Here is a 16124-nt window from a genome sequence, read left to right as displayed (position 1 = left end):
TTTGTTTTGGAGGTCTTTTGCCTCAGTTTGTTTTATTTTTGGTTTCTCTATTTCATGCCTAGCAGTTTATTGATTGTGGTTCAGCGTTTTTCTTTAAAACACATTGCTTAAAAGAATCAAGTAAAAAGAAATAAACCATGCAATGAATTGCTTGAATTGCTTGAGTCCTGTCTTCAGTCTTGGTCTAACAGTCTGTGCTTTCTTTTGGCTTGATGGCCCCTCACAACAGAGACAGTATATAATGTGGCCCTTGAGGGAATTTAACTGCCCACTTTTGGTTTGACTTGTCATTTGAATCAAACTCTCATCTAAAGCAAAATGCGTTTTAAATGTATTGTATCAAGAAATGCAGTTATATATTTGTTAAAAATAATCATAAATAATAGTATTTTAGTAGATCTAGTAGAAGAAAACAACCCTTTTGTTGAATCTTTGTATTGTCATAAATAGTTATTAAAAATGTTTTTCTTTTTGATCTCTTAACTAAACCAAGAAACATGTCTGAACAAATGTATGACATATTAATAAGGAAGCAAACCACTTAATTCATAGACTATTAAAACGCAGATTATTAAATTGGCCTTTGAACCAACAACTGAAACTTCCTCAAAGAGGCAGGAGCTTTGATCTCGACATCCTTAGTTTGAAGAAAATCAAAGATGTGCTTTCAAGAGACGTGACGTTTAATTTCCCGACTGAAGTTGTCTAAACTTGTGAGCAGCAGCGTTTGAGTTTTACTGGAGAGAAGAAAGAGGGGATGACTCTCCCTTCTATTCCAGAACCACTTGCTCATTACTGAAGTGAGACTCAGACAGAGAGCTCGTGTAATTCTCGGGTCAAGACGTGGTGGCGCTGGAAACCCTGAAGGCCCAGTGTTCGCTCTCACACTGTCTCCATTGAAGTCTTGACACGGGGTCACCGGGTCATGTTTGGGCTTAGCTGCGGACACAAGTTGCCATTGAGGACACCGACGTGCAGACATTTTATATAGTTAGAGTCCAGACGCAGGAAACATGGGAATGTAGGTCACAAAAAATTGCAGATAATAAGTAATAAACCATGGACAAGAGTTTGTTTTCAGAAATAATGATAAATCATATTTAAACTTTAAACTAGTATTAAACTACAATGGATTGATTATTACATTTTTTATACACTCCTGGTTGACAGACGTGTAGGAAACAAGATGATATTGTATTAATCTTTATTTTGTTTTTTTTCGTTTTTGTGGTATTTATAATTTTGAATGAGAATGAACATACTATGATTGTTTGTCTACTCTTTCTGTATAAAAAAAGCATGTGTTATACATGTCTTGCATGTCTGTTTGTTACAAATTTAATTAAAAAAACTAAAAGATTTATGAAATATTAATATCAGTAAACAATTTATCTTAACTTGTCTGAATCGAGTTTAATTCTTGACATTTCACATTCAAATAACTAGCCAAATGATAAACAGTCCCAAAGTATTAGCAGTTATTGCATTAAATAATCTACAAATTCGAATTATTTTGTAGTACTTTATCTCCATAAGTGTGACAGAACCGTTCAGAAATATTAAGTTTTGCATTGTTTCATATTGTCCACAAAGTCCCTTCTGTTTAGTTTTTCTTGACTTCCAGGTACAACTTTATGCTGTCAAGAGACTGTCGCTGATTCAGGCGGTGTTAATGTAAACGTCAAAGTGGTTTAGCTTTGATAGTAACTTCGTTTATATCTGCTTCAACACTTGTATCCGATAGTGGCTCATATATTGCCTGATATCTTTACAACTTCCTCCTTCATTGTACTCATGAGCATTTGACCCACTAAACCAGACCAATGTTATTTTCTTGTAATGTATTTTGAACATGTAGACACCAAATAAAAATACCTTAAATCTTATTTCTGGCTACTTTTTGTTGATAACCTTGTCACGACACCGTAGCATTTACGGGTGAAGAGTAGACGACCTTCATTTAAAGATGACTAGCCCCTCAAGGTCGAAAGAAAATTCATAGATAGATAAGTATAATGGCCTTGTATCTTGAGACCTTCTAGGCTAAACTAGCATCTGATAAACTAGCCAGTGAGCTATCAAGCATTTTATAATGGCTTAAAATCTACACTTGATAAAGATATTATTTGCTACATCTCTGGGTGAAAGGTTCTGTATCTTGGTCGCACTCAGCCACCAATATCTGGAGGTATGCTTGTAAGCTGGATTTTAATTTGCAGCTTATTCGGCTTGAAATTCCCACAAATGAAACCTGAAAATGAATGTTGCGGCTGAACGTTCTTGTGTAACCACGAGCCGGACCTCATGATTTTTTTTTTAACTCCACCTTTGGGTGTTACTGTGCCTCAGCGCTCTGAAAATACAACGTGTCCAAGAGAAAGCAATGTTGCATGTTCCGAGTGTTCTCACAGACCGATGACCACGTGTTTATCAAACCAGACTTTGAATAGATGTGAGCAGGCGGCACAAAATCATTAACCACTAGATGAGCCTGTTTATTTCCCTATTGACGTGGCCCACTCTGCCAAAACAAAAAAAAATCACCACTGCTGACTTAACAGTATCGTATTTTGACTCCTGATTCAATTACTAGATGAATAAAGAGAAGCCTGGTGGGGTTTTCTGAGGTCGGCCTAGTGTTCTTTTAAAAAATTGTTGATTCTGATCGGGTATGTTACCGAAGACAACACATGACTTCACACGCAGTTTTTGATTCAATAACGATGAATCAAACTGCAGGTTACATAATACATTAAATTTGTTTTGACCAAGACAATCTCCTTGATGTTGATGTATTAGTGAAGGTTGCAAGTTCAACCTCCGTGGACAAAGGTGTGAGACCGATATGGACCAGGGCTAAGGTTAAGCACCTGACCTATGACCTCAGTTTGCCCCCGTCACGCATCTAGACTATATTAGCTCTCAGGTTTGGAACTCTCAACTCGTGACAAACCTGAGGATGTCGGCACCTAGTACAGTTGTTATGACGTACAAACTCTTTTCTCTTCAGGACATTTCAATCCAGACTCTTAAAAGTTGAAAAGTACTTTTACACAGTCAGAGAAAGACCTTGTAAACGTGTATTTGCATTAAAGTTAAATTCCACATCGTCAAGTACTGTTTGTTTTGTTAAGTTGATATTTAGATAGTATTGATACCAAGAGATGCTATTTTAAACTTATTAATTAATTTAGATGCTATTTTTTTTCTATAATGAAATGCAAGTGACGGACTTTTTAAACCAATTGAAAATTTGCTTGTGAAACTAGTTGATACTGTCTTAATTTAAGCATCTCTTAAAGTAACGTTGGACCTCTATTGTACTCATCAGTATGTGTCTGTACAAAACTCTCTTTTCTTTGAAATATTTACATTAGAAAATGAGCTTAAGCCCCGCCCATTGTTTTTCTGGAGATGTTTCTCTAACCACACCCACTCTGCTGTGATTGGTCAAAGATCGTGGTTAGTCACCAATCCTGGAAGTCTCCACTTCCAAGGGAATCGTTGTATAAACAAAGCAGGGCATGATTACAGCTGGCTGGCAAAGTTATGCTATATTTACTTCATAATGGGCTCTCATAACCTCTCATTCGTCAAGATTTTTAAGTACTGTATTGTAAATGACCAAAATTTATAAAGAAGGTATTGCTAAGCTGATAACAGGCAAATTGCATTAATTTAACACCCTGACCATAACGCATGATAAATTCTAATAAAAATGTTTTTTTTCCCTGTTCTGTTATGCAAGTGACTAACTAAACGGAGCGGAAAACTTGCGAGCGTAGCTTATTGATAACAGTGCAGTCATGCACTTTTAATATTTAACATTTTGAAGTTTCGAGACAAAATTCTGTAAATCTCTAACTAAATATTAAACATTTCTAAAATCAAATTGGGTAGATTTTCATGACAGGAACCCTGAGGTTTTTCGTTACAGGGTGGTAAATAAAAATGTTCTGCTCTTTGAAAAAAACAAACTTGGGCCACAATAAAGGGAACAATTGTAATACTTATGCCTGATTATTTTCTCCAAAATTTTTCTTCAAAATCTTATCCTGAATGATTTGTTAAAATGCAAAATGGAAAAGGCTTTAAATGACCCACTGAACACTTGACAGCATCTTAACTTCTCATTTGTTGACCCGGTTGCTTTCTTATAAGCATTTAATTACAACAAAAAGTAATTAAAGAAAAAGTGTAAAGTAAAAAAAAACTACACTAAACATGATGTTTATGTGTGTTTTTTGTTCACTTCTCTTCTCCTGATTTCACAGATCAGTTCCTGTTGAGGTGTTGAGGAATGCGTGAAGGTAATCAAACATTTCTCACACAATCTCAGTCCTGCTTGGTTTCTGTTCAACAAGTTGGAATGCAAAGAGAGTCGGATACGACCAAACAAACTCAAGCATTCCTCACATTTCTTCCTGGGCAATTATTAATGCACCTTCATTTGACCCTCGCCAGCTCTGATGAGAGTAAACATCTTGTTATGGCTACGTTATTGTGTCCTATCATAGAAGTTCCCATGAGGATTAGAGCTGTAACATCAGACCTATAATGAAGGTCATTTTTTCCAGGAGACCCAAGGTCATACAGTATGAAACGAGGAGAAAGCTTATTAAGTTGATTACAGATAATTGGGGGGTTTTGTGAGGACGCTCTGTGTGGAGTCATTGTTTCCAAGAGAGGTTCATTTAGGAGGCACCCATCTGCGATTACAGCGATAGAGTTCGAGAGATCCACCTACACCTGAAGTAGTTTCACATCACGCGCCCACCATCGCACTCCGGACACTCCATTGTGGATATTTGTGACTCAACTTGGAAAATGAAAAGCAGATATTCTTCGTTTTTTTTACACTTTTATCTTGTATGTGGAGTCTGAGTCAGTTTCGGTTCATAGCGCCAGGTCATGTGGGTAACCTAGCCAAGACAACCCTCTGAAAACTCCTTCAGATTTTTTCGTGGGAAGAAGTTCCAAGGAAATCCGTTTAAAAATGTAATGGACCTTGGTTGTGATGGACATTCCATGGATCCGACCATCTAGCCACCTTGGTTAACCTCTCCTTTTAGACATAAGTTTCCTCCGAAGGACAGTCCAAACACCATATGAGGGAAAGACCTTGACTGTTTTTATCTGGCACTTCTTCACTACCAAACACTTATGGACAAGGACGAGGTTGGGAATGTATTTAATGTGTTTTAGTTTGTGTAGAAGAACCAACAGTGTGGCCTGGGCCTTGTCCAACTCAAGCTTGCCTCCATAAACCCTCTGGTGCTGAGGTGTCAAACCCAATAAGTCCTGCGACCTCTTGCTGAGGAAGAACTAAATGTTTATTTATCTAACTGTCTTTTACAAAAGTCTGATTAAAATCTTGTCTTTTACCTCTTGGAGGGTCGACCTTTGTGTTTTATCTCTATGGTTGACCTCCTTCTCCAGACACTCCCATCAGTTTTCCCAAGCAAGTTTCCTTCATCAAGATTAGATAAGATAAGACATTCCTTAATCCTACCTTCCCACAGAAATGTAAGTTGAACATACAGTTAACATTAAAAAAACAAAACAAAATGATTATAATTATAAATTAAAATAAACAAATAAATGTGTTTATATATGTAAAAATGCCGATATAAATTATTTCTGATTTTACTTTCTTAATATATTAATAAATAAAACACAAAAAGCATAAAAACAGAATTGAATAAAATGCAAAAATGTAAAAATGTGAGAAAAAAAAAAGAAAATGTATACAAAAATAAATGTGTATATATATACATAGAAATAGCACTGATTTAAACAAAAATAAGATCAAAACTCTTATTTATTTCGAATTTTTTACATTTATTTACGTTTATTCAATTGTCAAACTCAAGACCTTGACATACAAAGTCAATAGTCAAACAAGGAGATTTGTTTCATGGGAGAACAGAAATTGAGATATTTTGGATGTGTCAAGCCTCCAGGAATCAAAGGACAAAATCCAAATCAGACTTTACATCCTAGATCTTGTATGGACCAGTTTGACCAAAATAAGTTCCTAACATATTGCCTTTTAAGGGAACAACTCTAATTCCAGCGAGTGTTTTGGTGTAAACACCGACTGCTGACACGGAATGATGACAATCGGTTTTCATGAGAACTTTCCTTGTCAATAGAGTTGCTTCACAGAAGCTGCAGTGTGGGAACAATCCAAGCAGTTTACAATGACAACACCGAAGTCAACATGAGACGTGTTTCACCCTCAGCCGCACACAGAAACTACACCTTTGAAAAAAAAAAAGAAAATCTGGGAACAAAGTCAGAACAAACAGCCAAATGAAATCTTAGCCTGCTTGGCTGCCACAGAAAGCATGAACTCCCCTCAGGGGGAATTCCAGCCTCACAAACAGTTCATCAGAGCAGCAGAGCAACCACGTGTTATTAGGCACTTTATTGTCGGAATCAAGGTGCACTCGATGGAGCGGTAAAGCTGACATGCTGTTTTTTGAAGCTCCCCGTGGTTTTAAGTTTGGCTCGTTCACCGAAGAACAGTTCATTAGCATAGTTTTAGGGAGGACGTTGAATGAGGGAGGAAGTGGCTGCTTTGCTAATTCTTATTCAACGTCGGAGAAAACAAGAATTCCTGCTGAGCTGATTAACAATTGGGCTCCTCCTCGCTACGACCGGGTCACTTCTGATGTCAGTTTTAACTTCAAAATATTTTGACTCATAGTTACAACAGTGCAGCCAATTGCTACTTAAATTAGCTATTTATTGGATAAATAATAACTTTTCTTGGATATTTTAGATTTTTCCAATACCAAACCCTTCAAGTGTATTTAGGTAACCCTTGTGAGGTCAAACCTTATCTATAAATATTATGAAATAGAGTTGTTTTTGGCAGTTCATAGATATATTTACACTGTGCCTTTTTTATTATTATTCATCACTGGTCCGATTCTAAATATAACATTTTTGTTTTTAGGATTTAAATTTTCATTTTCCTCCGTTCGGATTTATTGTTACTTCATTGTAATATTTAATATATCAGGCTTTTACTGGAAAGAAAAACTAAAAAACACAGGAACATTTTACAAAATACACAGAAATATGATACTTGTATGATTTGCAGACGAAAATGTCTTAATAATACTTTAAAATGATCATCATTTGGAGTACAAAATGAATGACGGCAATAATGGGAGAAAAATATAAATGTAATATTAATTTCATTAAACATTTTGAAATGATCTTATTGTATAAAATATATACAACTTTTGTCCACAGTTCTTTTGTGAAGTAAATTGACTTTTTATTAAGAAAAATTAAAAAATTAAACATGCAATATTAAACATCTATCGTTAATTTTAACTCAAATGTCAAATTTCAAATGAGTTTGAAAATATTTTGATGTAAATTGCTTCAATGGAGTTAATTTAATCTTCTCGGTAATTTTGAATGAATTAGACAAACAAAGAGTAAAATAATATAATAAATTCATATTCTTTTTACTACTTTTCATTTGTCCTTTTTTGTGAGTGCCACTCAAATTAAATGCAATCTAAATTAATGAAACATTTCGAAAGTTATTTTATATCACAGAAACAACTTTTGTCCAGTTATGTTGTGAAATCATTTTATTTCATTTATTTAAAGTAAAATGAAACAATATTCATGAAAACTTGAAGACTCATCACTAGTTTTAACTCTAATTTAAAGTCGCATTTAAAGTTCAAAATATACATGAAATGCTCAAAATGAACTAAATTATGAATGCTAATGATAAAATGTTAGATTAGACAAACAAAGAGTATATTACTGTCCATCAACAGGCAAATGCTGTTATTTAATGTTTTTTATTTTAAGTTAAATTCTTCTTTACCTGATTAAAACGTTGCTGCTCAGCTTCAGATGTTCCCTCAGGTCATATATGTCGTCCTATCATCTTGGTAACGTCCTCCACTGGTTATCTCTCTGATAGAGTCGTGAAGGAGGCGTGAAGATGCGACTAACCCAGAGCTCTTGACTCAGTTCACCTGCGGGTGTTTGTTGTTCATCACAAAACTGACCTCTTCCTCCTCAGTCTTAACCAGCCCACTTTCCACGCCCTCCCAACGTCTCATCTTTTCCTCATTTTGTGCACTTTGAGCTCCATTAGGGATTATGTGGCAGGACTTGTTCCTCCTGTTTCAGAAACAAAAGCTGTGCATGTGAAGCAGCTCAGCTCTCTGGACACACACACACACACACACACATACATAAGTGTCACCGGACAATCGCTGATGCCGCAATTTGGGCTGTTTGTTTTTGGATGAAGCACAATAATAGCCTCAGGTTTGCAAGACAAATATAGGAGAGAAAGAAGTGGAAAATGAGAGCAGGTGGAGGGAGGAGAAGCGTCAGAGTCTGGACAATGGTCTGAGTGTTTGTTGCTTCCTGTTAGTCAGGCACAGATCCAACATGTGATCACCAAGAAACTCAAATGTGTTTTTGCAAGGTGTTAAAGGATGGATGGAGAGTATAGATTTTTATTACATATACTTAAGCAAATCATCTTTATAGTGACTAATATGGTTTTTATTTGTTCAGGCTTTTCCTTGATTTTCTGGAACGCCTGTTGTGTTCTCAGTTTTATCTTGATCTTTAAAGTATATACTTTATTGAATATTGTTTTGATTGTTTAAGCGCTTTGTGACCCTGGTCTGGAAAAGCGCTATACAAATAAAAATTACTAACTTACTTACTTAAAAAGGGGGGGAAAAAAGTTAATTAAAGGGTTAAATGAATATTCAAAAATATATTGTTGTCACTATATTTTATGTTCTACATGTTCTTGCTGTTACAATGACACTGTTTCTTTTCGCAAAATCACACAAAATAGATCACTGAAACCCTTCTCATCAGTGATTCATTTGCTGTTTTATTTAGTATTATGAGCTGAAACCAGGTATACAAATACTTTTGTAAAGTATATTTAAGGTGGATTATGGGTCTTGGAATTCCTGAAAAGGGGAAGAAATGATTATCCCTTTTTAATAAGTATTTAAAAATGTTAACGTTCAATTGAAATGGACATATTTTCATTTTAATGGGGTATTTTGCCCAATTTTTGCCCTCTTACAATTGCTTTAAGGAGCTGAAAAATCATGAAATTTCATTTACTTAGTGAGAAATGTTTTTGATTAAATGTATTCAAAATATTAAGAATTTAAATTCTCACAGGGGTCTTTAGTCTTGTACCTCCTTTCCCCAGTGTTGGATAAATTAACTTTTTTTTCATTAACTTCAATTGTGTAGCTGTTTTGTCATCCATTTCTTTTTGTTTTTTTGTCCTCCTGAGATCGTCAGGACCCATTGACCTTCAGAGGGGAGAGGTCTTCTAGTGTGTAGGAGGCCCCCTGACTGGGCTCTTTGTCCGACATGACACAGGAAAATAGCTGCTCACTCCCTCTCAAAAACTTTCACCTAAACTTTTCCCCCCCGAGAGTGCTGTCTCGTCCTCGGCGAGATCGACTTTTCACTTCCTCGTTCCTGTATCGATGCGCCTTATCTTCACGTGGCGATAACAAGCGCGTGTTTGTGTGACGTCAGTCTATTTTGTCTGCCGAACAAAAGACCTAGAGCGGACTGCGAGTGGGCGTGAAGGTTTATTTTTATCACGCCGGGTCGCCCTTCACTCCTCACTCCTCTCACTTTGTCGCTTTTAGGTTCAAAGAGAAACTGAGAACTTGAGGCCACACGGAGACTCAAGTCAAGTATGCACCAAGTTGCTCATTTACAGAGTTAAGAGTTCAATATAATTGCACTGGAATTACTTTTATGAGCATTTTAAATATCCTTGATATACATTAGCATCTTATGGCGATATGGAAAAATCAAACAATTCTTCTTTACTCAATAATTTTATATTATACTGTTTATTCATTTTTTTAAAAACAAATTTAAAAATGGCAAGACACGCAAAAAAAGATAAACGCATAACCTTGAACTCATGGTTTGCAATTTTTGTCTTTTACTTAATCAAGGATAATACATTTTGAAATTAAAATTAACTTTATTTTTTCTATGAAAGGAAACCTGTTGGTTACTGATTATTTAGTTAAATCAATAGTTTATTCTTTGTTTTTCTAATTGATGACTAAAATGAAGTGAATTTTGTTCATCTCATCATTTTATTTATTAACCCTTGTGTTATCTCAGGATCAAGGTGACCCAGAGGCATGAAAAAAATGTGTTTGAGGTATCCCTTGTGTAGTCTGTGGGTCGTTCACCTTGACCAAGAGACAACACAAGGGTTTAATGGTGCATATTTCTATTTATTTAATTCATTCTACTATGCACTGTCAGCCACACAAACAACTATTGTGTTGCATTTAAACTTAGTTTATTTCTTGAAACTTCATTATCACTTAAGAACACTGCTCTACACTCTTCTCTCTATAAAAAAAAAACCTCTACATTTTCCATTTTCTCCATCTCCCTAAACCCCTAACTGGTCACAGCAGGAAGCTGTCAACACCGAGTCTGGTTCTGCTCAACTTTTCTGCCGGTTAAAAGCAAGTTTTTCCTTAACACTGTCACACTGTGATTCACCCAATTTTTGATTCGCTGGGACCTGTTTTTCTTTTCTCCTACATATTCTACTTAAACTGTCAAGTGTCTTGAGTATCTCAGTTGATCCCGTTAAATAATTCCAAAAGGTTCATGTCAAATCATCACAAAATGACAAAGAAAACTTGAATTTTCAAGATATTAAATCGAACATGGCTTGTACTCTCACAACAAAAAGTGGCTCATTAGTGGAACCGACAATACATTTTTGAATTCCAAATTAATCGGAAATTTGGTATCTATTTTCAATGCTATGACCATATATTTTTTACTTAAAATGCAGGTTGGCTGGAGCCAAATTAGAAGAAAAAAAACAATCCTAATTTTGGTCTCTGGACTTATAACAGGTTACTGTGGACTAATGGAATCTTGTATTATGTAAAGTTGATAATCATATTAAAACATATTTGTTACTTAAACCACAAGGATGTTTGTTTTACTGTCTGTAAGCTTCATACTTTACAGATTAGCGTCCAACAATAGTGTATAAAAGCCGCAGGCCTTCTGTAGCGACTTGTTGTTACAGTCTGGCCGGGCTTAAGCAGAGGAAATGAGTCTTCTCTGGTTGTAGTTCAACAGTCTAACCGGCTCAGCACTTGTCGGATCTGTCGTCTCCGCTCTTGTGTTTACAACTCGCCTCCTACATTTTTTCATACCAACATCTCCACTCCTGCTGGTTCCCAGGGGTTTCAGGTTGAAGCTGCGTGGCCAGCTATGTGGGAGATGACCATCTGAGAATCTAAGGAATCTAAGACGCGCCTCTGAGGCTCACCGCCGTCCGGCAGCACCTGCTCGGCCCTTTGGACCCGGACAGGGTCGGATAGGGCAGCTCTGTCAGGCCGGGGTTTAAAATATTTGATTTATTTTCACTCGAAGCAGCACGAAAACAGTAACGATGTCATGATTCTTCTACCCTCTTGGAATACTTCCCATGACAACCGACATATATGATTCTTTAAACCTGATCTCTCCTCATCATGGTCCAGATACCTCCTTAACCTGGAGTGACAGCAGCTCCACTCTGAGCCTCTCCTGGATGACAGAGCTCCAATTTCTGTACAATATTATTTGTTTTTGTTTATCTAAATAAAAAATGAGGAAATAAGAAAATCGGACCATAACAAAGGAACTATTGGTGTGTCCCAAATCACTTCTGTACTTACACTTAATGGTTTGAATACACAAGTGCAAACACATTGAGCGGTATTGTAGTGAGCAATGTGCACTCAATTGGTGTCAAACATCCAGAAAATTTAGTGTGGAACGATGGACACCTTAAACCCACAATGGCCGCCGTCTTAGTGACGTTGATGACACTAATGGAAGCTACGTAACCGACGACTCGTCTTTGGAACAGATACCGGCGTAAATGTCTTGAGAAAACACTAATTTTATCACAAAACAACAATAATAACAAAATAAAACACAATTAATAACTTTTTTCGATTGGCGAGTGTCGTTGATAAGGTTCCAATGGCTGGTTGCAATCATTGTTAAATAGTAGTAGAAGAAGAAGCTGTCGAGTCATTTCCGGCAAGTGTGTAGCAGCAGTGTTTGATATGAGACATACTACCCTGTGCGACTGTGCGCACTGTTAGTAAGTGCACTGTCTTACAGTGTACTGTAGAGCAGTGCACTTAAAGAAATGTGCTATCTGAGACACAGCATATGTTTTTAAAAAAATGACTAGCCAACATCTTTTTTTTACATTCTTTAGTAAGGTAAGGTAAGGTAAAACTTTATTGATATTTGTGTATATTCTATTGTTGCTTCTGTCTTATTTCTAATTTTTTTTTCTATTCTCCTGTGTGCATTCAAAATATATAGTTTATTTTTTTCTGTGAAAGAAAAACAGTTCTTTATTCATTATCAATGTAAATCAATCAATCAATATTTTCTCTCTTGTCCTTCAAATTGTTGAATAAACTAGAGTTATACATAATAATAACAATAACATAATGATAATACATAGAAAAACATGCTTTGCCTTTTAAATTACATTTAAGGGATTTATTTTAAAGGGAAAAAAAGGTTTCAACGTCATAATGCATGTTCAACTTTGTCTGCTATGAAAATGTGAAATAAATGAATATGAAATCAGGTAGATATATGGATATTATAGATAGTTAGATAGATAGATAGATAGATAAAACTTTATTGATCCCTCTGGAGGTCCCCTTCAGGAAATGATTTAGGTGTATGCTTGTCTAATATTAACCTTCGTAGTGTCCTAGAATATCTGTTTTTAAATGCAAAGTGAAATTGGCTTTGGTTTCCTAATTTGATCTTAATAAAAAAGGTATGTTTGAATTCCAATTTCTCAAGGACCCTATGATGGCTGGGCAGGGAAACAAAGCCAAACAAAGTCTCCTGCACATCCGAACCGATACGCATTCCATTTAAGAACGGACGGAAAAAATCCACTTTGGCTTTGAACTATTCATTGTGACGTTGTGTTTCCACTGGTCGGAGGCCCAGGTGAGCTTAAATCCGTCTGACGGACAGCGCGGAGACAGAAGGGTGGCACCTGAAGGACGGACAAAGAAGAGGGAAAAAAGTATTTCTTTGAGCGGCCGAGCTCGGCCTCGTAGCGGGGAGGAGCGAACATTAGATGTGGGAGGCGACGAGCAGGTTCGACCGAGGATAAATCTGTGTAACAAACACCATTACCACCCTTCCCCGCTGAAGCACCTGCTTCTCCACTGAAGCATGACTGAGCTGAGCTGTTGAAGACATCAGTATTGATTCCACTCTCGGAGAAAACTAACATCCAGTGAATAAGTCTGACCGGTCCGGTTGAAGTCGGAGCCGTGGTTAGCGTTTCATCAGCTGTCCGATCCCTCCTTTCACCCCCTTTTTTTCCTCCCCCCCTCTCGAACAGCTGAACTGATTCTGCTGAGAGAAGAGTTACGACGATGGGTCTGTCGTCACACTCAAACCCAAACAGAAAGTAGAGAAACAACAAAATATAAAATATAAATCAAATCCTTCTTCTCAAGTCACCACTCTGTTTAAGAACTGTAGGTTTTCATCTCTCACATTAAGACGCTCCATCTTCCACAGTTTGAATTATTGATGGATAAATGGATTTTTTTATCTGTTCATCATTAATAAAGCATCATAAATAAGGAACATTAACTGCAGAAACTGACATCTGTAGGTCTTGTTTGCAAGTGCTTGACGGTGCAATGTGAGATTGATTGGGGAATATCACTCCACCGCACAATAAAAAATAGCTGAGTCAGGAGATGACGTGTTATCATGGACTTACAAACACAACAGTATGAGGCGGGAAATGTACTTCAATCTTGTTTCTGCAACGAAAAATAACTTTTTGGATTATGTCCTTGTTTGACAAGCTTTTCTATGTATTTGGCATAAAAACTGACTTCAATAATGTATGAACTGTGTGTTCAAGTATGGTGTTTTTACTTGTCAGTATCTCTACCTACATTTTAAAGGTTCTTTTTTGTCAACACATTTGGCACAAAATAATTCACAAATAATAGACAAGTTACATATTTTGAATTTTGCGAGAATCTATGACGTATTTTTGACAGTTTTTCAATTCAGAATCTAGATTCTATGTAGATTTTGTGGATTATTTAAAGCCAAATTGGAACATTTTGCACACTCATGTTGAAAATTGCAAACATGCACACACTTTGGAGATAATGTGTCCAATTTTCCCAACTAAAAACAGTTTATTAGAGTAAAGCTGTCAACATTTAAGTCAACAAAGTCATTTTTTGTTGCCAAAAGAACATAAAACAGACATTTTTGCCCCAAATTTGATTTCAATACAAAAACTCAAAGCGACCTACAGAGTGTGGAAGTTGTGCAGTATTCACCAGAACATATTTTTTATTTATTTACATAAGATTGTTTATAAAGTTTCCATTATATGGGGAACTCTGTGCCTTGCTAAAGAGTAACATGGAGTTAAGCAGGTAGTTCCTAAAAGTGATATTGTGGGATCGAGAAAGAAACTTTGAGTGTGACATTCAGAGCCACCAGGTCCTTGTTTGAAGAAGTGGTCAGTGGGGTTGAAGATGAGATTTTTTATTTTTTTTGCAAAGTGACCGAAACCCAAAACACTACTTGAGCCTCGTATGTGTGTGATTACAGCAGCACAACCCCTCAGTGAAATCAGCCGTAATCCCAAATTACAGGAGCGCACTCCTCCGCAACAGTCCACTCATCTTTTGTGTCTCTTTTGTCAAACCTGCCACTTCACTTGCGTCAGCGGCCACCAATAACGGCTCCAAAGCAGCCATTCCAGCGACGCTCCATGAGTCCCTAGGTCAGAGGTCACTGCTGGCCTCTGGTATCCACGGCGACGGTCCCCAAGACCGAGACAATCTCTACACCCACACACACACCGAGGATTTTTGTGTTGTGTCGCCCTCGACACATAAACACTGGAGACTACACTGGTGTGTAAAAAGAGAGACCCTGTTGTGTGGGAGAGCTTGTGCACAAACACACAACTGTGACAACACAATCACTTTTGGAAACTGAAGGAGACCACCAGAGCTGCCAACAGATGGAGCTTTGGTACAATATTTCAGTCAAACATCCAGACAAAATAAAAGTTGGCCCCACTACAAATATCAAACTGGACCAGGATAAACTATCTTTAAGGTCTACGTGGACCCCTTGTACAAGACCCACATCACTGACAACTTCAAGTAGACCTACCATGTTCAGCACGTAAGTCATCTTCAGTGTTGGACCTCTTCAGATTCTCGGTGGTGGGATCAGGAGAAACGTTATTCCTCCGAGACTTCCTGCAGGACCGGCTGCTGGCAGCGTGGACACAAAACCAATGTTTCCCCTCGGAGACCTGAGCAGGACTGAGAAGGAAAGCGTGGAAGTCGGTGGGAAAGTTGCCCCCTTTACTGACGACCCTAATAAGAGAGGGGAGACACCGCCATCTAGCGGCCACATCCAAACAACACCCCACCCCCCCTACTTGAACCGCTGTCGTTTTTATTGTCATGAATTGAATTTATACGAGAGTAAAACCACCACAAACACTCGTAAATATTTTCAGCATTTATTTAAACTGTTGTTTTTTCGCGCATGGAAACTGGGGTCCCAGGAGTAAACGCACGTAGGCGCCAGTTATTTTTCTTTTACAATGTGATAATATAGAAGATAAAGACACGTGGAGCCATTGAATTCCATCAAATTGTGAAAATAGTATTTTCTTATTTAACTATTATACACTTTAAATACAGTCAATGATTTAATTTGTTTGGGTGGTAATCTGGAGATTACAGTTTACATACAGAAATCCAGATTCACTTTTATACAACACATAAAACAGAAAAACATGATTTCAATCTTCATTTTGACTAATGAAACTACCAAATTATATTGAATTGTATATGATTGGTAATATGTTTGACCCTCAACATAGAATCATAGTAAAAATAGAAAATTAATTAAATAAAGAGGAGTTTTAAATTAAATTATGTTTATTCTTAATCAAGATTAATATGAAGAATTGAATGCCCTCTGTTATGCTT

The 16124-nt window shown here is 36.8% G+C and overlaps 1 protein-coding gene across 2 annotated transcripts in view; it reads right to left on the bottom strand.

The window, feature by feature from the left end:
- Positions 1–15432, bottom strand: part of n4bp3 (NEDD4 binding protein 3) — a 31658-nt gene extending 16226 nt beyond the window's left edge. The window contains exon 1 of one of the 2 annotated variants that reach the window (XM_087799804.1): positions 15292–15432. The gene's annotated coding sequence lies outside the window, so the exon portion shown is untranslated. Of the gene's footprint in view, positions 1–7861; positions 8030–15291 lie in introns of those variants that run through there. The other variant, XM_087799803.1, reaches the window with a different exon arrangement.
- Positions 15433–16124: the final 692 nt, after the last annotated feature.

Source organism: Callionymus lyra, chromosome 9 (assembly GCF_982586985.1).
Source record: "Callionymus lyra chromosome 9, fCalLyr1.hap1.1, whole genome shotgun sequence".
In the NCBI taxonomy this organism is placed as follows: domain Eukaryota; kingdom Metazoa; phylum Chordata; class Actinopteri; order Syngnathiformes; family Callionymidae; genus Callionymus; species Callionymus lyra.
This window is presented reverse-complemented; position numbering and strand designations above follow the sequence as displayed.